The 24,654-nt window shown below is 39.7% G+C and overlaps 1 protein-coding gene across 34 annotated transcripts in view; it reads right to left on the bottom strand.

The window, feature by feature from the left end:
* The window catches only part of SGMS1 (sphingomyelin synthase 1), a 203,381-nt gene that overhangs the window by 53,686 nt on the left and 125,041 nt on the right, over positions 1-24,654 (bottom strand). For 30 of the 34 annotated variants that reach the window (XM_073353735.1, XM_073353729.1, XM_073353732.1 and 27 more), the window contains one exon: positions 1,647-1,703. The gene's annotated coding sequence lies outside the window, so the exon portion shown is untranslated. Of the gene's footprint in view, positions 1-1,646; positions 1,704-9,476; positions 9,675-24,654 lie in introns of all 34 variants that reach the window. The other 4 variants (XM_073353718.1, XM_073353713.1, XM_073353706.1 and 1 more) reach the window with 1 other exon arrangement.

Genomic DNA, 24,654 nt, shown 5'->3' on the forward strand with positions numbered 1-24,654 from the left:
CATTTCTGTGAAGTTTTGTAGATCCCAATCCACCTTTGATTATGCAAAATCACTGCAGTCTTACTTTCTATTCCAGCTCAGCATTTAACCATATGCACACACAACACTTTGCCTCAAAAGTGTGTAATATTCACAGAAGAAATTAGTGTTTTCAATGTGCTTAATATTTCTACATGTCATGTGTTAAACAAGTTTTTTTTAAATTTGGAAGAAAATTTTAGACAATTGCACTTCCATGAAGGAAATAAATGGCCATTATGTCTGCCCCATGAGAGCAGTTAAATGATTTTCAAGGCCATAATCTAAATTGCCTGAAGGAAATAGAGCTTGTTCACTGAGCAGTCACAAAATCTGGGAAGCATTTCTTGTTTTAAGTATTAGTAGCAACATATTGTAAAGGTTACTGAGACAGTATATATGTATGAGATTTACACAAATAAAAAAAAGATACAGAAAACAGGATTTCAGACATGTTACTCATATCAACTATAGCACTGTTCTAGAAATTCTGATATTTTAATGAAACCATATAGAGATTAGCATTTCAAAATGAAGTTCTTCTATCCCTCACACATGTTTATTTTCTAACATCTGGTTGCCTACTTTTTCTTTTATCTTCTGTTTTACATAAAGGTATTGGAGTTGTCACCCAGGACTGTGAAAGAAATATTACATTTCTTCCTACAATATTTATAGAAGTATACATTAGCAACCTGTCAACTCCAGTTACTGATTCCATGGCATATGTTGTGTAGGGTTCTTCTCAACCATCATCCCTCTTTCAAATAATTACTTCATTATCTGCCATACGAAGAACTAAAGACTTTCTTTTTTCTGCAGCAGTAGTTTTTAGTCAGTGATGGTGTAACTGGTGTATTTTGAATACTTCACATTAAAGTCACCCAAAAGCTCTAGTGACAGCTAAACCAGAGATTTGCAATGTACAGTTGCAGACTACAGTTTAAAGTACAGTATAAAATACTACTAGATCTCACTCACTTGTCTCCCTACTGGCCTAGAAAGTAGGTTACATTCAAATAATTCCAGACTTAAAAAATGAAAAATACTCTTGGGACATAAAAAAAGAATGATACTTATCCTATTTCCATAAAATTGTTATAAACATACTCAAAACACAGAGCATTTCATTAAATGTCAATCAGCAGGTGGCTCAAATATTCTACAACTCTCAGTAATGAAAAATAGCTATTTTCCCTTATGTGCATTTGTAAATTTAAATACAATGCTTCTGAAGATTTATAAATGCTGTACCCTATAAACTGACACAGAAGCAACTGCTCTGTCCATAACCTTTACTGATTTAATATTTAAACCTGATAGACTCTAGTTACCCTATACCTGACTCCCGGCCTGTTTAAAAACACAATGTATAATTAGGGATCTTTGGAACATAATAGGTCTGATTTTCTCTTCACTGATGAGGCAGCAGTAACTTCACTGAAGCTTAGGGTTCCCACCCTCCAGGATTGGCCTGGAGTCTCCAAGAATTAAAGATTAATCTTTAATTTAAAATGTCATGTGAAGAAATCTCCAGGAATATATCCAACCAAAACTGGCAACCCTACTGAAGCTAAGTCAGAGATAGTACAAAATTCAGAAATTGTTCATGAAATCTGCATACTTACAGTAACTGGGCTTGCTTTTTCCTTTCCTATATTTTAAAAATTGGAAGTTTACACCATCTGTAAAAGAAAATTAACACAAGGTTTTATTTGAACAGTTCAATGGTAATATTTCCTCTAAATTATTCTAAAATAGACTGTCTAAAATATGAAGTTTTTAGTACTCTAAATAATATTACCATTATAGAAAGCAATATCCCAATATTTTTTTGCAATATTTCATCTGTCTTCCACATTATGATTTTCCATGACTAGGGCTATGATTTTGTCACGGAGGTCACGGAATCCGTGACTTCAGCCTTGGTGACTGGGAGCTGCAGGGTCCCGCCACCTCCTGCAGTAGCAGAGAGCTGTAAGGTACTCCCGACTGGGAGGCAGTGGGCCCCCAAGCTCCCAGGCACCTGGACAGCGGGGGTACCCCAGCAGCTCCCTGGCCGCCGCCATGGGGTGAGGGATACCCTGGCAGCTCCCCACTGCAGTGGCAGCAGGGGGATTCCCACAGCTCCCCACCACTGGGGAGGGGGTAGGGGGACTTTGCAGCTTCCCTCTGCCACTAGGGGCAGGGAATCCTGGAGCTCTGAGTCCCCACGGGTGGTGGGGGCCCCGGAGTGCCAAGCCCCCCCACAGCTGCCCTGTCCCTTGCACCAAAATAGTCTTAGTTCAAGTAAGACTATCCTATAAATAGGGCCCTTATGGAGGGCCCTTCATTTTTATTTTATTTTATTTTATTTTTCCCAGGAATTTATTAGTGTTTATTACCACAAGAACAAAAACAGGTGAAAATCAGTGCAAAAAACTACTGTTAATTTTTCTAGGTAAACATCAGGGTTTATTTTGGTGAACCGAAAGACAGGGGGAAAAGTATTCAGTAGATTAATGCTTTGAACTCCGAACATCAATGTGGTTTGCCGCAGAACTAGAACAGAACTCAAAACACAATTCCACCTCTAAGTTTAAGAAAACAATATCTCTCTAATCCCCAAATAAAACTTTTCATCTGAATAAACAGTTTACTGCATCCGATGAAGTGAGCTGTAGCTCACGAAAGCTCATGCTCAAATAAATTGGTTAGTCTCTAAGGTGCCACAAGTACTCCTTTTCTTTTTGCGAATACAGACTAACACGGCTGTTACTCTGAAACCAGTTTACTGTTGTAGACTTAGAACTAATTGCCTTTAAATGTTTACGTTTAATAATTAAGCCGCACCATTTGCAGCACATGCACTCAACTTCATCCTTTTCTCCTGTTTTTGTTTTTTCAAACTTTCAAATACCGTACGACTTTGTGTTCTGAAACATATTCTGATACAGATTTTCATTCTCTTCCCATTTTAATGGGTCAGATCTTTAAACCGTTATCTGCAAACAGCTTGAAATGTGTATGTGGTGGGTATGAGATTCATCAGTACATTCAGATGCGCACGCGCTACAGAGCTCACATGCGTGCCTGTTTATTGTGTACATCTTCTAGACTAATACATAGCCTTCCTTCAACAGGCAGCTTTGCATAAACACACAGACTAATGTATGATTGTAATACATATATCTCATGCAATGTATTCCGGTTTCTTAATAAAACAAGTTTTTTTTTATATATTTGAATGATTAAAAAGTAGGGTGAAAATCAGAAAAAAATGAAAAATACCTTTTGTAAAACCTGGGAATTTTTTGGTAAAAATCGGTTTAAACTGAAATTCAAGGGTCTTACCTATAAATTAAAGATGTGACCTTTGGTCCAGGTAATATTTCACAATCTATCAAAACACAACTGGCTATGTACAGTGCCACACAGCTCCAATTTATTTTACTCTGCCTCTGCAAATTACTAATTGCTCCAAAGCCTGTGACCATACAGCCCTTTCTGAATTGTGTAACATTATACATCTCCATGTTGCTCTCAACATTTAAAAAAACTTACTGAAAGAGATGATCTGAGCTGGATTAGAAACTAAAAAGCTGCTTAAATCCTTTACTTACTGGATACACATGCACAGACATTTGAATAACGATTTAATCAACTAATGGAGGTACGATATTCGAAAGAGTATATTGGTAAGTGGACAAGGTTTACACATCAAAGTAGTTAAAAACCCTGTAAATCCTGAGGGAATTGGAAGAGAGGAAGATGCCAAGCTATATTATCCCCCTCTTATCTGTTGAACACATATGTAGCCCCAAATAAATTCTAACACTGAACAGGGAACTAAAAATCTGTGGTTGGTGGATGCTGCAGCTTCATGAATATTAGCTGGAATAAAATCCAAATTAGTGTGATTGTTAATGAAAGTAAGGTGATAAAGTCTGAGAGTTTTGGCTGCACTCTGGCCTGGTGAAGATGCCTATACAAGCTTGCTGGCATTTGCTTCTGCTGAAAGAAGTCCTGAAAGTTTCTGAAGCCACAGCTCCATCACATTTGGGGAAGGCAGGGAGAAAGAAGCATGTTAAAAAGATGACACAGAAATATAGTACGATGACAGACAACAATGTAGAGCACAGCAATTTATATACCATGCACTTGTAGTTTTGATTTTTGATTAATGAAGCAGCAGTGGTAATAGGGTATAACTGAGGGACTGTCTACACTTAAAATGTTGCAGTATAGATACTACCTATGCCAATGAGAGGGATTTTCCCATCGGTATAGGTAATCCACCTCCCTGCCTACATGGGGACTGAGGTCATCTTAACTATGCTGCTCAGAGTGTGGATTTTTCACACCCCTGACCAATGTAGTTAAACCAATTGAAGTTTCTACTGCAGACCAGGCCTGAGATACAGGGATATTCCTAAACCAACTGTCAGCAATAAAGACTGGTAAAAATGTTGAAAAGAGAAGTTGAGACATGCCAAATAACCTATTTTCTTCACGTATATAGAAGCAGAGCCTCCTCAGATTCATCAATACAGTGCAGGAACCTGTTTTGGGGTTTGTTTTTTCAGATGATTGACATCAGTACTGTACACCTTAGTGTACAGAACCCAGAATGGAAGCATTTTTATATAATTCATCCTAGTACAGTTAAAGCATGGAAAAAAATTAGACAAATTGAGGTTCATTTAAAACAGTGTGTTCCAAAGTATGGGGAGTACAAAGGACTATCAAAAGGGGTGTTGCTGGGACTCCACTGTGCTCCAGTCTCAGCTGTCTTTTTTAACATTCGTCTTCACTTGTTATGGTAGCAAAGAAAACCTTGCCACCCAACCGCAGGTAACCGATGCGGTGATGTCTGCCTGAAACAACAGCTCTTAGTGAACAGCCCCAGTCATTTCAGTGGATGCTAATTCAGATGCCAATGATGATACTTCAAAATGTCAACTTTGTGAACAATTTTGTTCACTGAAACCTGTAAAAACAAGAAGCAGCATCACAATACGAGTATCTACACAATCTACTCTGAGTGACTGTTAATTTTGCCTTGGCCTTCAATACCACATGGTAGGGATGAAGGGAGATGTGTCTGGTTTCATTTTCCTGAAGGAGGCCTCAATTTTCAAAAGGCGGCAAACACTGACTGAAGCCATGCATGATTTATAATTCCAGAAACGAAAGGGTGAGAAAAATATTTTTAAAAACTCTAAGCTTAAAGAATCTGTTAGAAAGATAAAAATCCACATGGAAGGTTATACAAATTGTCAGAAAGACCCTTGTAACTATTAAAACCTGCCATGTAAATAATACTGACATTTTGAAATACTAAGAGAAAAAATGCTCTGGCCTTTTTTGGAACTTATACAACATAGTTTAAAAGTGTTATATTTGTTGCGTTCTGTCCATTCTGTACAGCACAAATACTTAAATGATTTTTTTTAAAGCAAGTGCAGTATTAGCTGACCTAAAATGACATGTCAGTTCAATCTTCAATTTAGTTTTACAAATACCTACATTCACAAGTTCTTACTATGGGAATACTCAAAAGCCCATCAGAAATCCTGATTAAACATGGATGTTATTTTAGGTGGTACAATAAGAGCAAAAAAATTTGCTTTGAGATGTGGATATATTTTATAGCATCAAGGGCAAAAATAAAGCAACTTCAAACATGTTTTTTTTTTTTTAAGTGTTCCAGGCTGAATTATTCTTCAAAAACCAAGTTATAAACCCATATGGGGTCTAAGACAGATATGCTGACTGACTAATATATACAGAACAATAGATAATACTCCGTAGAACCTCAGATATGAACACCTTGGGAATGGAGGTTTTAACTTTAAAATGTTGGTAATTCTCAACAAAATGTTATGGTTGTTCTTTCAAAAGTTTACAAATTAACATTAGCTTAATATAGCTTTGAAGCTTTACTGTGAAGAAAAATGCTGCTTTTAACCATCTTAATTTAAATGAAACAAGCACAAAAACAGTTTCCTTACCTTGTCAAATCTTTTTTTTTTTAAAACTTTCCTTTTATTTTCTTTAGTAGTTTATGCTTAACAAAATTCTGTACTGTATACGCTTTTTCTTTTTTCCCTGCTGCTGCCTGATCGCATACTTCTGGTCACAGGCGCCATCTTTCCTTGGCGCCGGTGGGTGCTCGGGCCCCCTCCCTGTCCCCACCCTGACTTCACCCCATCCCTGGCCCTATTGGACCCCTCCACAAATCCCCGCCCCAGCCTCGCCTCTTCCCCGAGAGTGCTGCGGTCCTCCCCTTCCCCCCTCCCGCCCTGTTTTGAGGTGCAAGTGCTGGGCGGGGGAGGGGGAGGAGAAGCAGGCCGGCGGTGTGCTCAGGGGAGAAGGCGGAGCGGAGGTAGAGGTGAGCTGGGGTGAGGGGGCAGGACGGGGAGCTGCCGGTGGGCGCAGAGCATCCACCAATTTTTCCCCATGGAAATCGGTGCCTATGCTTCTGGTTGACAGGTCAGTTGGTAACTCAGAGGTTCTATTATACTTCAGTTGCAAGAGAAAAGCATTTCTGAGACACAACTATTAAATTTAAAAATGATCACATGCATTAAGAATTTGCACTTTTACTGTTCCAAGCTAAAAAAAACAAAACAAAAAAAACACCACACCTTCAGTTTCTTTTTTTGGTTCAGGATGAGTCAAGTGTAAATGAATAAAAAGTGATGATTACAGTGTGTGAACTATACTAGACCAGTCACTGCATTTATAGATCTAATGCAATTTATGCTGTCAAGCTTACATACAAGATTGCTAAAAGTGACAATGCACGAGGTAAGCCTTGATAGACACTACCAACCCAGCAGCACACTGTATCAGTGGCTGCAACAGAACAGATAGCACATCTCACTGACCTCTGCCTATGATGAGTAGGATCAGGCGGCCTTCTTACCTTCTAACAGTCATGATGGAATTTTTAAGAGATGCAATGTGAGCTGTAATGATACCCACCTTCCTCTTCCATTCAAATTAGTAAAATGGGGGAGTGTAACAGTTTGGAACCATTACAAGATTCTGGGAAAGGGGACCACTGTCAGACCAATCCACCCTTCTCTTGCCACCAGAGGATGACATATGTAGGGAGAGAGAAGGCATGTACAATATCAGCCCAAGTCCAATGAGATTCCATGAAACACTCTAATCTGAGATGGGTTTGAGACGGTGGCTGAAGGACTGTATCAGCACTCATAAAAACCACACTGTTTGCCTAATGGCGGTTCTATTTGAGAGACTCAAGTTTGATTACCAATAGCAGTCTCTTCTTGCCTACTCCATTAAGACCAGGGAGTGCTGCACAGGCTAAGTATCTTCATCTTAAAACAAAAAAAATTACTGATATTTTTGAAGTGCTGTGGTTACAAGTAACACCTAAAATTACTATAGCTGGTAGAGAAAACTGAACAGAGAAAGCATTTCTTTCATTACTTAGCACTTTGTGGATTCAGTTTCCTGTTTGCATAAGATTTGCACCCAGCAAGAAGAAAGAGAAACATTTTAAAATTAGGGAACTGTGATCAAAGTTGTTGAAATTCTCATTATCCACCAAACTGCCAAGTCTTTTTTGGATTCCACCCAACATTTAGTCTACATAACCTCTCGGACAAAGTTTATAGTACACTAGTATTTCCTTTCCTCATATTTAAATTTGTTGAATTTTCAGTCTCTGAATGCCCTCTTGTTCACATATTATGAGAGGGTAAATAAGAATGCTTGATTTCATACCATTCATGATTCAGATGGCAATTTTTTCTGATCACCACAAGGCCGTGATTCTTAATGGGTCAGCTTGCTAGGAATTTAACAATGTTTCAGGTTTCATTTTAGAGAACAGCCTATTGGGTGATTAAATCTGTGGCCTTACTGGTCCAAAATGACAATTGCTGTGTGATTAAAATCTTGATGTCCTAGTGAGATGACAGAGCTTGTAGTTTGGGAAAATCAAGTAAATGACTCTCTTTTAAAATAATGTATAAGAAACTTGTAAATTAGAATACCCTACATTTGGCAGCAAAAACAAAGCAGACAAAGTAGAGGGATCATGGCGCAATAGGCAAACACTCAGACCAGATCAACTCTTTTAAGCCTAACTTTAGGTTTACCAGTCTTGATAAATCTCACTATTTTTCTTTCCTTTTTATATCCTCTCCCGTTCCGCCCTTATTCTGTAACACAATAACATCCATAAAAAAATGTTATTTCTGCCAGTACACAGGAATATTGTTCAGTTTTTTATTGTAGTTTTCTGCTTGTTTCATCCTATGAAAACCAACTGCTGTTACAAACCAGCAGCTTCTATCTTTTCCAGCCTACTAAACGCCAAATTTTAAGAAGATCATCATCTTGGTTACTTGCCTTATTAAAATATGCATTCCAGATAAAAGTACAAAATATTAAATATGGACACACATGTAACCAACAGACTGGTACTGTGGGCTCACAACTAAATAATTTACTTTAATTGGAGAAGTGAGTCCCAAGGTGAGGGCTCATAAACTCTCCTGCCAGTTAATTGACCTTGAGGCTTATCTAAAAGCAACTGTTATAAATGCAATATTTGTTCTTAAATAATGTAGATTTTAAAAAGTATACTTGTTTCATGTAATCCGAAACAGCAAAAATTTCTCCCTCCTATGAATTATTCAAGAAAGCCAAGGTGGTAAAAGACTGTTGAACATTAATTGTTTGCAGTGTACAAGACAAACTCTGTGCTGCTCAAAAGCTCTCTCTTTCACCAACAGAAGTTGGTCCAATGAAAGATACTACCTCACACATCCTCTCTCTCTGTTGAACATTAAGTCACTTCTCAGACGATTCTCCAGGTCTTCTTACCAATTAATTATTAAACCTCTTACAAAGAAGAACACACATTAGTTTAATAATTAAATCAGAGTGGCTGAGAGAAAAGTTTCTTTAGAAATCTCCCAATAGCAACGTGGAAAGACAAAAGAATTTTCAGCTGCCTTTTTGAAACCGATTGTTTGAAAATGAGTGAAATACTTAGGCATGTGCACAAAATGGAACAGAGATTTGCAATCTCTTGAGTCAGTGGTTTCTATTGACAACATGAATGTAGCAGCTCTGCGACCACTGCTAAACTCCTTCACAAAGTTTCACATGAAAATAGTGATAATATATGTCCCGCAAATCAGGGGCCTCTCTCAGAGCTATTATTCCAGGCTGCACAGATTCAGGCATACCATACTGAATCAATTTTACACTCTTCACATTTTTAAAGGTTATTTTCACAGCTCTGAGGACAACAGACTGAATTTTTTTTTTCCCAAAGAAAACTCAGGGCTTCCCTACATGGGGATTTACAAGAAAATTAATCCCAATTAACTAAGGCATTGTCTATACTAAAGGGAAAAGTCAATCTAAGCTATGCAATTTGAGTCACGTGACTAGCGTAACTCAAATCGATGTAGCTAAGATCTACTTACCATGGGGTCCGCACTATGCGACGTCGATGGGAGACACTCTCCAATCGACTCCCCGTACTCTTCTCGATCAGGTGGAGTACAGGAGTAGACGGGAAAGAAATCAGTGGTCGATTTAGCGGGTCTTCACTAGACCTTCTAAATTGACCGCCGCAGCATCTATCACCACAGCACTGATCCTCCAGTAAGTGTAGACAAGCCCTAAAGATATGAATTAAAAGTGGATTAGTTAAACTGCATTAAATCCCTGTGTGGACACTCAAGGTATGTCTACACTTAAAATGCTACAGCCGCACTGCTGTAGCGCTTCAGTGTAGACACTACCTATGATGATGGGAAGAATTCAGCTGTCGGCACAGATAATCCACCTCCCCGAGAGGTGGTAGCTAGGTCAACAGAATTTTTCCAGCAATCTAGAACTGTCTACACCGGAGTTTAGGTTGGTATAGCTATGTCTCCCAGGGGGTGTGGATTTTTCACTCTCCTGAGACAAACAGAAATGCTGATGTAAGTATCTAATGCAGACAAGGCCTCATTCAGAACTGATATGGTCTTGATTTGGTTTAGCTTAATTCTCTTTCAAAGTGAAGTAAGCTAAATTTAATTTACGTCATTTTAATTCTGAAGGAGAACACCCACACTGGGATTTAGTGCAGTTTAACTAATTCACTTTTAATTCACACCTTTAGTTAATTTGGATTAATTTTCCAAAGCATCCTTGTGTAGAGAACCCTAGGTTCTGGGACACAAGACAGCAGCTTCAAAAAATAGCAGTGGTTCCACAAAATTCTAATTCAACCACTTAACTGGGAAGTGAATTCTGAATATTCGCTACAAACCCACTTGAATAAATATACTGTAAGAATAATATTCCAACTGGTCTTCACAATTAGTGCATGTTCTAAAACATTCTCTCACCTGAGTTGGCAAGCTGACTTTTAATTGTACTTGTGATGTTCACTCTACTTCCAATAAACAACACCAAAATGAGTTTAAGTTAGACTGTGCCTAATTGCATGAATGGGTGACCAAGAGAGGGTGGAGGACACAAGAATCCTCCCTCTCCATACTCCTGGAAAGGGAACAAGACAATAAGCAAGGACCAGGGAATTCTAGCACTGACAGAGCTGGTAAAATCTTGGAATTGCCATTTTGCAGGGAATTTCTATGTTTTGAAATTTGTTTTCATTCTGATTTGAGACAAACCCAAATATTTTTGAAATTTTCGGCCTAATGGAAAATCCAAAAAAAAAATTCACTTTCTGCTGTTTCAATTTTTGTTTTGGAATTTTATGTTTTTTCTTCATTTTTAATTATTTTTTACATTATTTCATGACATGTCAGTAGAAATTCTGAAATGAAAATTTTCCAAAATGAAAATAAAAATTGGTTTCAAAGTATTTTCCCTGTCCACAGGCACTGTTGCCAAAACTGATTTTTTTTTTTTTAAAGTGTTTAGAATGAAAAAGGCCTTTGTAAAAACATTTCCAAGCAGCTCGACAAACAGGGGTAATAGCAATCCTGGAGGTTTGTGGAACAGGAACACAACGTAGATGGTTCAGAGGAGGAGTGATGAAGGAGTGCACAGTACTTTATGTAGAGGTACAACAGATGCCACCACTGACTGCTCAGAGGGACTGAGGGAAAATGCCTCCAAGAGTCTCTACTGCCGGGATGAAACCCTTTCACAAACACATACCCCTCTTTATCTATGTGGCTTTATGCCTTAGCCTGCAATCTACCCAGAACACGGAATAGATCATTGATTAAAATTACTATACTCTTGCAGGGCAGTAAGAAATTACCAAAGAGGGAGGGATCAGAGCTCGTGAGAAAGCTTAGCAAATGGAGAAATAAAAAGGAAGAGCTACAAAGTTTTTAATTTCCTACAGACTTTTTCGTTCAGAATGTATGTGAGCTTCCTATATTTGAAACTATTGCAAAGGTAATAATTTTATATTGGCCAATGAAACACTCCATAGTGTCACACAAAATTTTATATTCCTAGAAGCCAGAAGTATTAACCAACACATTTATTTAGCAATGAAAAATCATCTTTGCCTCTTATCGATTTAGCAAGTCTTCTCTAAAAGTCTTATATATTCTGAACACAAACTGAAGTTTAAAGTTTACAGCATCATCAAATTTACTATAAGAATTCTGTGTAGTTAATTTCCATTATATTCCATTTCTATTTCAACTCATTGTAATACTGGAACACCTGCTTAAAATGTGTATAAAATGACTGTCAACCCCATATGCAATAGGTCTAAAAGTTATAAAATATATATATATATATAAGAAAAGCATCACACTTGTTTTCTATTTCCTGAAGACAAAGGTCTTATCAGGGTGCTACCAAGCATTCTGGGCTAAATCTGATTATGTAGGTCCAAAGAAAAGATACTAGCTTCTTCCACAGCTTTCCTATTATGCTATGGTTTAGGTGCTATTTTAAATCCTTCTAATATCTCCTGTTGCTGCATCATGAGCAGCCCATTGCCATGTTGTCTGCTTCAGGCTACACAATATCCTTCACCTAGGTGTGGTGTTTTCACTTGTACTTGTGACAACAAAAAAATGTTTTTGACTTCACTGTTGGGCTTTCACCCTCTGCTTTATTTTAAGGATGATGTCTGTATGCCATACTTGGTAGAACAAGCTATGTTAAGTCCTTAAAAACAAAACAGACAAACAAACCAACCAACCTAGAAGGGAGATTACTTTTTATGGTAACAACTTAGCCTTTCAAAGGCTCTACTCCAGTGTTGACTCTTCTCTTTCCCTTATCAGATGGAACAGTCTACCTCACTTGGATTGAGAAGAAAAATTGTCGAGCAGCTTCTAATTTTTTTTCTCCTCCTTAAATGTTTAAGGAAACTTTATCTTCAGCAAACAACCTTAAAACTTGCATTCCTAACACTGTGTTCAGTTTTCTGATTATTGTTTTAAGGTCTCTGTGGGATTTCAGCAACAATGATGTTATCTGCATCTCTGAAATGACTCAGGTACTTTCTACTGCAAAAACCTTGAATGGAATGAAAAAAATTTCAGTTCCACCTACCTATTTGTTCTAAAAAAAGGCTTCTGGGTAGCAGTCCCTCCCTGTTTCAGAACGTATTGCTCATGGTATTAAAAGCCAGATTCACTGGTATACAGTTAAGATTCTCTGAGGAATGAATCATTAAACTGTTCATGCTTTGGTTCATTTCTCATTGAGCCTTACATAAGCTACCTAACAGACCTAAGGAGAAAAGGAACTGTGCTGTAAAAATTAGCTAGCATTCAAAACAATGTTAGCTATTTCAGAAAAAAGAACAGGATTACTTGTGGCACCTTAGAGACGAACACATTTATTTGAGCATAAATAAAAAATAAAATAAAATAAATGTATTCGTCTCTAAGGTGCCACAAGTACTCCTGTTCTTTTTGCAGATACAGAGTAACATGGCTGCTACTCTGAAACCAGCTATTTCAGAACTTATTTTTCCAACTTATCTTTGTCATTTTTTGTTTTTGACTTCAGCTCTAGCTTAAAACCTATACCTCAGACTTTTTTCCCTTGACTCAGGCCCACAAGCTGAAACATTGTAAGCTAAAAGGTCGATTGACATTTAAAAAACACCTTATGCTGAAAGGCTCCGAAAATCAAGATGGATCAAAGCAGTGCAAAATTATCGTGCAAAAGAAGCAACGGAATAATTTAGACAGCTTTCTGACAGAACAACAGTCTCAACAGTCTAGTACTGAAATTCTCTGTGAACCATACAAGCCCTTTTTCTTCTTTTCAAAGAACGTTTTAAAAATGACTGGAATTGTTCATCTGAAATAAGTTTTATCATTATAAATAAATTATGGCCTCATTCACCAATTATCTCATAGACTGCTGCAGTAAGCTTTATAATCACTCAAACCAAACTACACTGACTGGATCACTAATGTGCTGATGCTCAATTATTTCTGTGAAGAATGCTACAGAACATTAAACATTAACAACAGTCTAAGCCTACATTACCTTTCTCCAAAATAAATCTAATTCAACACTGTTGAAGTTTAAATAATCTTGAATTACTGGATCATTTCCCCTCCACTTACCTTCTTCTCTAATGACTGAAATAGAGCTAAGTTATGACATATTTTGGCACAATATACTATTAACTCAATAAACACAATTTACTCAATAAAATAAATGTGCTGAAATTCTATTTTCTTTGATACAATGTTAAACCTGTAGTGCACTTCTCAGGAAAATAATGTGTGATCACTTTAAAATCCCATACAGGACACTGGCAGCACAGAGAGTTTACTAAGAAGTTTGTGTTTTACAGGATTCTGATTTATTGTTTAAGAACTGCCAGAAGAATGCTTATCCTACTAGCTCCTATTCTCCTGCAGTGGACCACCTGAAACAGACTCCCTCCTAACCATGAATCCACATCCTCTCCAGCTATTATACTGTTTAATTATTGGAAGCCCTTAGGATAATATGAAGATAAAAATAAACTTACTTTATTGCAATTCTCTTCCGGGATGTAAGGTTTAATAGGACAAAAATCTCTTCATTGCCTGCAGCAGCCCCAACTTCTCTAATCGCTCTGAGTCACTTTGCTATTTCCTTCCATTCAAGTTTGACTCTGGTTTATTTATATTAGAAAGCGTATACAGAGCTGTGTAGGGTGCTAAAAGATGCAACAAAGCTACTATCGACCACATAGGCAAGGAATATTAAAGTGGTATTAGCCTCAATTTAATGAAGCTTGGTCTACATTACAAAGATAGTTAGATCGATATTAGCTGTCTTATGTCAACTTATGTCAGTGGCTACACTACAGCCTTGCTCCCGCCAATTTAAGTGCCCTACTACACAGACAAAATAAATCCACCTCCATGAGAGGTGTAGAGCTTATGTTGGCGTAGGTAAGGCAACAGACACTGAGGGCATGGCTACACTTGCAGATGTAGAGCGCTGTGAGTTAAATCAGCCCTTGGAGAGTACAGTAGGGAAAGTGCTGCAGTGTGTCCACACTGTCAGATTCAAGCACACTGGCGTGGCCACATTAGCAGTTCTTGCAACGCCACAGAGAGCAGTGCATTGTGGTAGCTATCCCAGCATGCAAGTGGTTGCAATGTGCTTTTCAAATCGGGGGGTGGGGGGTGGAGTGTGACAGGGAGTATGTTGTGTGTATGCAGGGGGGGAGAGTGGGTTTTTGGGGGGCTGAGATTGTGTCAGCATGATGTCTTGTAAGTTCAGACAGCAGCAGACCCCCCCCCCCCACTCCCGCCTCTCTCTCTCTCTCTCACACTCACAGCAAGCAACATTCCACACTAATGGTTGCTTTGTCCCAGAGCAGATAAGCATGCCAGCTGTCAGAAACGGAGCTTTGAAAGGGCCTATCCGCATTCCTGCAGCCGATTCCAAAACAATGACAAGAGTGGCCACTTGACTTAAGGGGATTATGGGACGTTTCTGGAGGCCGATCAGAGCACAGTAATGCAACACCTCGTTCACACTGATGCTGGGGCATTTCAGCCAAGGTGCAGCAAGCGTTATGCTTCTCGTGGAGGTGGATTACCAGGAGCGCTCCAGCTGCAGCGTCCAGGGGCTCTAAGTGCCTTGCCAGCGTGGACGGGTCGTGAGTTAGGGTGGGGCTGCTTTAATGCACTCTAACTTGCAAGTGTAACGAAGCCCTTAGTTACTTAAACTGGCTGTTGGCTAAAATTGTTGTCAATTTCAGGGAGAGCTGGAACCCTGAAAATGACAAGAAAGGCTGATAGGTTCCCTGCTGTGAACCCCACACCTAGCTCACAGCTCAGGCTGTCACCCTGGGATGGGTGAGGGGCTCCAGCTAGAGCCCAGCTGCCTCCTGGGCTCTGGGCCCTCTCCGGCACTCCAGACGGGGACCGGGGTCAGGGGCCTGCCCTGCTTCACATGGTTCCTGGAATCAGCAGCATGTCCCCCCCTCCAGCTCCTACTCATAGGAGCATCCGGGGGCTCTGCAAGCTGCCACTACCCCTGCCAAGCACCACCCCCGCAGCTCCCATTGGCCAGGAACCACAGCCAATGGGAGCTACAGGTGCAGCACCTACAGACAGGGCAGTGTGCAGAGCTGCCTGGGCATGCCTCCACGTAGGAGCTGGGTGGGGGGGACATGAGCTGCTTCTGGGAGCTGCTTGAGGTAAGCACGGCCTGGAACCTGCATCCCTGCACCAGCCCTGATCCCCCTCCTGCCTTCCGATACCCTCGGTCCCAGCCCAGAGCACCCTCCTGCACCCACACCCCCAGCTGGAGCCCTCACCCCCTGCCGCATCCCAACCCCCAATTTCATGAGCATTCATGGTCCGCCATACAATTTCCATACCCAGATGTGGCCCTCAGGCCAAAAGGTTTGCCCAGCGCTGATCTAGATGCTTGATCATAATAGAAGATTTTAACCTAACAAACTCTTAACTACTAGTATTTAGAAAGGTAGATTATGTCCTCTTCTTTTTTGAAGGAAAAATAGGACATTAATTTGTTGTAGCACAGAAGGTTGCAATCAAGAAGAAAAGTTATCTTTTAAATTTAAAAGAAAGGGAGAACTAAATTTAACTAGAACCTATATAGTGTAGATATTTTTAATGAAACAGCCCACAAACAATGAGAGAAGAGTTTCGTGAAGGAAATCTAAAACTGCAGAAACCTTATCTCAGGCCTGGTCTTCACTTAAAAATTAGATCGACCTAGCCACGTTGCTCAGGGCTGTGAAAAATGTTATGCCCTGCATGCCATGGTTAAGTCTACCTAACTCCTAAATTAGGCACAGCTACATCAACAGAAGGATTCTTCCCTAGGGAATTTTTAGTGCATACCACTCACTTGTACATGGACAATACATTACAGTGCTTTAGCCGTAAGGCACGTTATCCCACCAAGTAGACATGCCTTTAGAAAGACAATGAAGGAGGATTATTTGGTCTTGGGAGATCTCTGAATTTCTGTAAATTAATGTAAAGAAGAAAAAATGCATATTTTGGGGGAACCTTTCAGCCTCCGAGTCTTGAGTCCCTATTCAAAATTTTTCTTAATTATTAGTTTGTTATTAAATGAGATACTTCATGTGTAGTTAAAATGTGGTTTGATATTTTCTCTAGCGCATTTTTTTTTCCTGAAAACATGAAGTAGTCTGAGAAACATATTCATTCTCAAGCCATGGAAAAAAGGTACAAAATATCAAATTATGCCCTTCAGCCCTGAGAACAGATTGCTCTGGTAATGGCCATATTTATTTGCCACTAAGCCTAAATCCAAATATTGCTTGGTGCCTGAAAGACCTAAAACCACTAGCAGGGATGCTGTTACAACTATATGCCCCAATCTCACAAATTATTACATGCGGATAGACCCCTACACACATGCAGCACTTTAGTGAAATCTTAGTTCTGGTCATGAGCTGAAAAAAGGTTTACAGTGTATTTCAAAACAGATAATGATTCAGTTATAGTGATATTTGTGGGGTTTACTTTTTGTTCAGTAACTTTATGCATTTAAACTTTTATCATTGCTTTGGTCTAGATGATTTTTGGGGGCAGATGACCAAAATTTCACAACTCACTCTTAAGTTCATCTTCATCTCAGAAAAAGCATCTTTATAAATAATCTTACAAAATATAGAATGAAAGTGGAACGGTTTCCAGAAAAGAGTCAATTAAATGCTCAGATAAGGAAGTGGGTGACAAAGAGGAAAGGAAAGGATAAAATTAAGCATGCCTATCATTTGAGGTTCTCAATGCACTTTGAACACTGAGCCTTATAACATCTCCCATAAGGTAAATTAACCATATAAAAATAGGCTAGCTGAGGCATAGAGAGGTCAGAAGAATGCTTTGACCTAGATCACAGCATGGTGAAGTTCCATAATGACATCCTGATGGACCCAGAAGTCCTGATAAGATCACTTTATCCAATTACCAAATCAAGCTTTCCTCTCCTTGTTGAAGGTGGCTAAGTTATGAGGGGGCAATGGACGGGAAGTGTGCTATTACTTGCAAAGAAATAGGGATAAAGCCCTTGTATAGATGTTTTTCTACAGAAATTCTGTTATAATTAACCTTTCCTGAGAACTGGGCCCCTATTTGGAAGATTTTAATATATTCAGGGCTGTATTTCACTTTCATTCATACACAGTATTTTCATTTTATATTTATAGTAGGATTTAAGTGGTTCCAAGTAATAACAGACAGAACAAAGTAAGTTACCAAGCAAAACAAAACAAAAACACACAAGTCTAAGCCTAACATAGTAGGAAACTGAATACAGATAAAATCTCACCCTCAGAGATGTTCCAATAAGCTTGTTTCACAGACTGGACCCCTTCCTAGTCTGGGCCCAATCCTTTCCCCGGTACAGTTCTTGTTAGCTCCAGCTCAGGTGGGAACTAGGGGATTTTTCCTGACTGGAACCCCCTTTGTTCTGTTCCACCCCCTTTGTTTCTTGCCCCATTAACGGTAACTTTGCCGCGCCACTGTGCCGGGGGGGGGGGGGACCATTGCTGCACACAGGCGAGCCGCATAGGGGCCAGGGCGGAAGCTGCAGTCTTGGAGAAGACCCTCTCTTGATTCCCTGCTCACCCTCAGCAGCGAGATATCTTCCATAATTATCACATCCTGTGGAAAGTGTGAGGACAGGAATGATCATCAGCCCCTCACCCCGCCCCCATTGCTGGCTCTCCCCAAGAGCCACATCCCCAGGGTCCAGCAAGGTCCAGGAAGAGTGATTTACCCAGCCCCTGTTTTGGGGGGTCCTGTGGCTCATTTGTGCTTGCCTCGGGTCAGCCAGTTAGTGACAGATGTGTGAGTACTGGCTGTGTTTTAAATCACTGAATTGGTGTTCTGTGTGTTGCAAACAATAGTGCTTCTGTAAAATGTTGTGTTTAAACTTCACAGAGATGACCTCGGGAGCCCAGCCTCCCTCTTTGTTACTGGCAGCTGAGTGGTTGCACAGAATTAGAAAGCAGCCAAGAAGAACTAAGGAGGACTTTCTGCGTGATGTTATGATGCACTCTGCGGCCGAGAAACAGGAATTGAAGGAGTGGCGGGACAGTGAGAAGAGAGAACGAAAGGAGAACGCGGCACACAAGAAAGCAGCCCCTGCAGCAAAACTCTTTCCCATGCGCCCCTCCCCACATACACCGCCAACATACTCTTATCACCTCCTGGCTCCACTCTCTACCCACAGCATTCCACTCCTCCCTCCTCACAGTCCAGTACTCCCAATATCCACTGCACTCAACACCCATCCCTCTGCAGTTTGGCCCTGCTGAAGTACAGCACCCTGCATCATACTTCAAAGGAAAAGGTTGGGTATGATCCCTGGACATACACAAAGAAAGAGGTGCTCTGTGGGATAGCTGCCCAGAGTGCACCGCTTTGAATAGTGCCGCAAGTGTGAACACGCTATTGCGCAGGCAGCTGTCAATGTGAACACACAACAGTGGTTTTCCTTCGGCGCTCTCTGAATGGCACAGTAACCATCAGCGCTGTAACTTTTGAAGTGTAGACGTGCCCTAAACGTTACTCCTGTTAACATAAGGGAGTGAGCTGGATTATGATCCTTCTCATGGCATCAAGAGAATTGTTCAGTTTTAACCATTTACACCTGAGCAGACCTGCTGAAAGGAAATGCAGTTGCACAGCTCTCATTTGAAGACATGTATGTGAAGACAATGGGATTGCATGTGTGTAAGAGCTTGGCATACGTAGCTTTTATTACCAGGAGTGCGAGTGAGAGGGAAACTCATCTTGACTTTCAGATTCCAGGTTAAGTTTGCAGGACTGGCTGTTTACAAACAACAAGATTGTTTCTTTCCTAACTCGCCGTGTAGTATAATTATTGAGGCAAACATGTACATTAAAAGACTGTTTAAAAAATTACTTTTTTAGAACAGAACACCAGAGTTTAAAATAAGCCTCCTAATATATTTGCACTGCAATACTAGGGAGACCTAAAATATTTAACAAAAAATCTATTCTGGAAAACCCACAAAAGTGACTGATTTATAAGCATCTTACTGTTTAACAATGAAGAAACTCAGTATGTTCCCACAATAATGCATTTCCTTAATCTGAAGCAAACTAAATGCTACCATATGCCTATTGGGAGGTAATGGGTCCATTTAGAGCTGGCCGCCTCCTCTGCTTAAGGAGGATGACCTGTATTTAAAGGCTCCATATCCTTCTTCCTTCCTCCCAGGTAATTCTTGTCAATCACCCTGGTAGGGAAAAAAACACCACCCTTTATTCATCTTGCCTTTTAAACCCCCGGGGACGGGGGGGGGAGGGGGGGGGGAGAGGAGGGAGAAGACCCAGCTCCTCAGTGGCCATCATTTCCTGTAAAGTTGGCTAGCAGCCTGTTCTCTTGCCTGTCAGAGGAGGTCTCCTAGCTACACTAGATGTGCACTCCTGAACAGCCAGATCTTTATATTAATTATCCAGGCAGCCCAGAATGGTAAGTTACTTTGTTTAGGAACACAGAGTCTAGCAGCTATGACATAGGGTTCTATAGCTTTAATTTATGTAGCTGACAACATGACAGTAGCTAAAGCTTTCGTGGTACGTTCCCTGTCCCATCCCAAATCTCATTCAGCTGCCTTTAATTTAGCTATCTTGGATTGTGCAGAGTCTCAAAATACTACAGTCAAACAAAGGAAAACTGGATCCTTATTGGTATAAAGATTTATATTGGTGTTAATTAAATACACTAATAGTACCACCAGTTATAGCTGAATGAACAAACAAGTGATGATTTTGAACTTAATTGATTAAATTTTTTAAAGTTTTGTTTTCTGATGCAAAGACAGTAAGAATGATGATTTCTTATCTGTCCAAAGAATCTATTACAACATACAAGATCTTTCAGGTCAAAAAAATCCGTTTTTGTAGGGATAAAAGCTTTTTTCAAGCTGTAGGTTGGCTGCCTTATGCTGATTTTCTCAGTTGAATTTACTGAGAGATTTTATTATATGAGAAATAAAACTAAAGATGCATTCTCATATCAATAAACACCCAAAACCTCTTACTAAAAGAGTTATTGTAACTTGAAGTTATGTTCAGTAATTACTTTTATTCACCAAAATCTCTGAAATATGGATATGGGATATGAAAATACATTTCCCATTATCTGATCATTCCTATCTTTGATCATAACTCATGAGAACAGCCTACCAAAATCAGTATAAGATTCTTGAAGGGTTTTTGTTTGAACAGGACATCAGTTACAGAGTCATCATAACTGCAAAACCCCAAATTCATCCATGTAACATATGAGTATCACAGAAGTAATTGTTTCTTAAACTTCATAGACAAAATAAATACTCTGAATAAAGAACCTAGCATTGTAAAGTTAAGTACAGAAACTACAATTTTTAAAAAGCATGAACAGATCCTCAATGCTAATCTCAACAAGCCAGAACCACAGCCCAAATGAATGTTCAGCTAAACCGTTAAGAACCAAACTGAAGTTCACCATATACAATACATTTAAAATGAAATTTCACTGATGAGTTACAGTAACAACTGATTGCCATTGCACAACGTTTTGTAAACTATATTACTATTCTTGCCCCTAGGGCATTCTGCATGGACACTTTAGGCAGCTAGATTTAAAAACCAGGCCCAGAATAAATATCTCCTGCATACACAAAGTCGATTGCCTAGAACAGCATTTATATTACTCCTCTCTCTCCATAATGGCAAGTTTAGATCTATGCAGGAATCTGCATAATTCTTAAGTGTGTGTGATTGTTAGTGTTTTTCATGAGCTTTTTACCTTGGGGACCATTTATGGGGATGAAATAAAACAAGATACAGGCTTCTCATAATATTTCACTATACAGGAACTGAAATACTGTGGGAAAAACAACTATTTCAGACACAAATGTTTCCCTACGCATAAATAAGTCTAAAAATGTTCATATATATGATCAACTATGCACCCATCCCTACTCAGGACTACAGAAATGTATGAAACTCTCAGACTCATAGAAAAGTATGGTATTTCTCTAAAGTTGCATTTGCACTGTTTTCCTGTTTAAATTTAAGGTGTTTTCCTCTGTTAAGATGTTTGATCAGTAAAATTTACCAATAAATTTCATCTCAAATTTTAGAATTTATCTGTAAATTTTGGATATGAAGCCCATGTCTGCTCGGTGCCTAAATCACTTCTGAAAAAATGGGACTTAGGGGCCAAAGTCACTTGGATACTTGATATTTCCTTAATACTTAGATTTATTTTAAAACTTTTTTTTTAGACACTAGGTTCTATGAAGCAGGAACTCTCTTCCTATGTACTTGTTCAGTGCCTGCCAAAATGAAGGCCCCAATCAGGGTGCTAACAGAATATAAAATGTTAAGATTACTTATTCTTTTTAGATATGCTGAGCAGCAATGACACTAAGTATTATTACTATTATTTTGTGATGCTACTAGCAAATGAGTAGTTTAAAAGCACAGTCGTTAATTAAGTCAAAAGACCTCTGATGGGTAGTGACTTCCTCAAGGTCACACAAGGCAGAGATCATATAACCCAAGAAACCCACCTTCCATCGCCATAGTCTACCCACTAGACCACAATGCACTGCTGAATTATGAAAACTGTATTTGCAAATTAGATGCAGGATTTCAAACAACTTCATTATTTATTTTGCAGTGACAATGTTCAACTCTAAGACTTCCCTCTGAGAAAATCTGCAAACGTTCACAATGCTAGCTGATAAAATCATTGTGACAACTCATTAAATTGATAGCACTATAAAAGTACAGTTTACAAAAAGAAGAACATACGTAAAAGTAACTGTCCTTCCTTTTTGTCCTTTAGTCATGTCAGCACACAGATGATTATAATAGAACCCTAATTTTAGGAACTAATTGTGGATGGAGGACTTCATAAAATTGAACATCTCAGAGCTGCAGCACAGTGCATCACATCACTTTTTTTTCCCATGTAGAGCAATTTCCAATACACTGGGAGCTGCTTGAGGTAAGTGCTGCCCAGAGCCTGTATCCCTGCCCCACTCCTGCGCCCCTGCCCCAGCCCTGATCCCCCTCTGAACCCTTCAGCCCCACCCCAGAGCCCACACCCCCAGTCAAAGCCCTCACCCCTCCTACACTCTAACCCCCAATTTCATGAGCATTCATGGCCCACTATACAATTTCCATATCCAGATGTGGTCCTCAGGCCAAAAAGTTTGCCCACCCCTGCACTAGAGGGGTGGCTGACTTGTTCTTCATCAACATAATGTTCATTATGTGATTTTCTTTCCCCACGAGGAAAAATGGTTCATATTACTGGTCATCAGGAAAAATGAGGTTCTACTGTGCTGCCTACTAGATGCTAGAAGGTGTATTGTAAATTAAAGCAATTTCAAAGCTGCTGTAAATTGTGCTTCCTGAACAACCCCCCCACCGGCTCTGCTGCCACTACCGCAGGATTGGCAGAGCACAGCATACTTCTGTTGTGCCCTGGCAAGCCCACTATGCTGGTGAGCCATGAGTGAGTGGGATAAAGCCAGCATTTTGAGGAAGTATCTTGATCAGATTAGCTAATCTGCCATACTATTAAGCCACTCAGGGGTGGTTTTTTAGGATCTCTATTTCCCATGGTGAACATGTTCCTTGTAGGCTTGCAAAATAATATGTATTCTGGCTAGGATCTGGGGGTTTTCCTCCTATTCACTACGAGACCTGGCAAATCAAACAAAGCTGTATCTCCTGCTTGTCTTAGGTGGCCTGGTTCCAAGAGCACATCCAAATATACCAGTAGCGCAAATGAGGAATTGTACAAAGATACATATAGGGCTGGAAAATCCTGGATGGTAAATTGGCAGAGCATGCCACAGAATGAGAATGAATGTCCATTCCTAACTCAGAGCTAGGGATTGTGCCCCCAGGGGAAAGATTTTCCAAAGTTCCTAAGGATTTAGAAGTAAAAACCTCATCACAGAGCTTTTGTTTATAAAGAAATACCAAAATAGTCATTCCCAAGCGATCCTCTTCAGTGGAAGTACCATGGAAAGTATAAACCCCTATAAAATTGTTATATGGATTTCCCTTTCCTTTTCCAATATTTCTTTTGCGAACTAAATTCTGGTCTACACTGCAAACTTATGTTGGTATAATTAAGCCACCCTGGGGTGTGGAAAATCCACACGCCCTGAGCAATGTAGTTATACTGATCTAACTCCCAGTGTAGACAGTGCTATGTCGGCGAGAGGGCTTCTGCTGTTGACATAGCTACTGCCTCTCAGGGAGATGGAGTACCTATGTCCATAGAAGCTCTCCCGTCAGCATAGATGGCATCTTCACTAGGCACTACAATGGCATAGCTGCAGTGGAGCAACTGCAGTGTAGATAAGCCCATACTTGCAGTGCAAACCTAACCCAATATTTCCCTCTTAGGAAAGAATTATGGCCATGATGATAAATTTAAGATCCTAACACTCTTTGAAAATGGGAATTGGATAAGATCCTTGCATCATTGTATATCCAGAGAAGTCTGTTGCTGTGCTTCTATGGTGATGTGCATCTGCCATTTGAGAGTAAAGTTTTCCGTAGCTATGAATGATAACATTTGCTAAAAATTCATTTTTCTCTTCCAAACCACATGGCAAATCTCTTGATTTCTGTTGTGATCGTCCTAATCTCATGGAACCCCTATTATTTCAATATGGGAACTCAAATTTTAAAAGCAACGGTTTGATAGTTCTCCTTCTAATCCATCTGACAGCCAGTGGTACAAAATGTTGCCCACTGGCCAGACTAATTAGCATGGCTTGGATCAATCCACTTGCCAATAATGATTGGAAGATTTACTTTGCAAGAAGGAGGTCATCAATCTCTGAAGAACGTAAGGTTTGATTACAAAACATTTCTATTCTTGTTATGAGAGTTCCATGTAAAAGCAGTATGTGTTGTGTATGTATCATTAATATCATATAAAGAGCACTGTCTATTGACCTATATAGAATAGCTCCGGACAAGACAGACAGTAAGAGTACAACCAGCACCTAAAGACAGACACACATATCCTAAGAGCAGTGCCAAGCTCAGACTCTGCAGTGCAAGGACAACTCTACCATCTCAACCATCGTTTAAGAATTACCAAAGAACAACTGTCCTCATGAAGGCCTGAATTAGTATCACTGCATGT

The sequence above is a fragment of the Lepidochelys kempii genome, chromosome 7, assembly GCF_965140265.1.
Source record: "Lepidochelys kempii isolate rLepKem1 chromosome 7, rLepKem1.hap2, whole genome shotgun sequence".
NCBI classification, from domain to species: Eukaryota; Metazoa; Chordata; order Testudines; family Cheloniidae; genus Lepidochelys; species Lepidochelys kempii.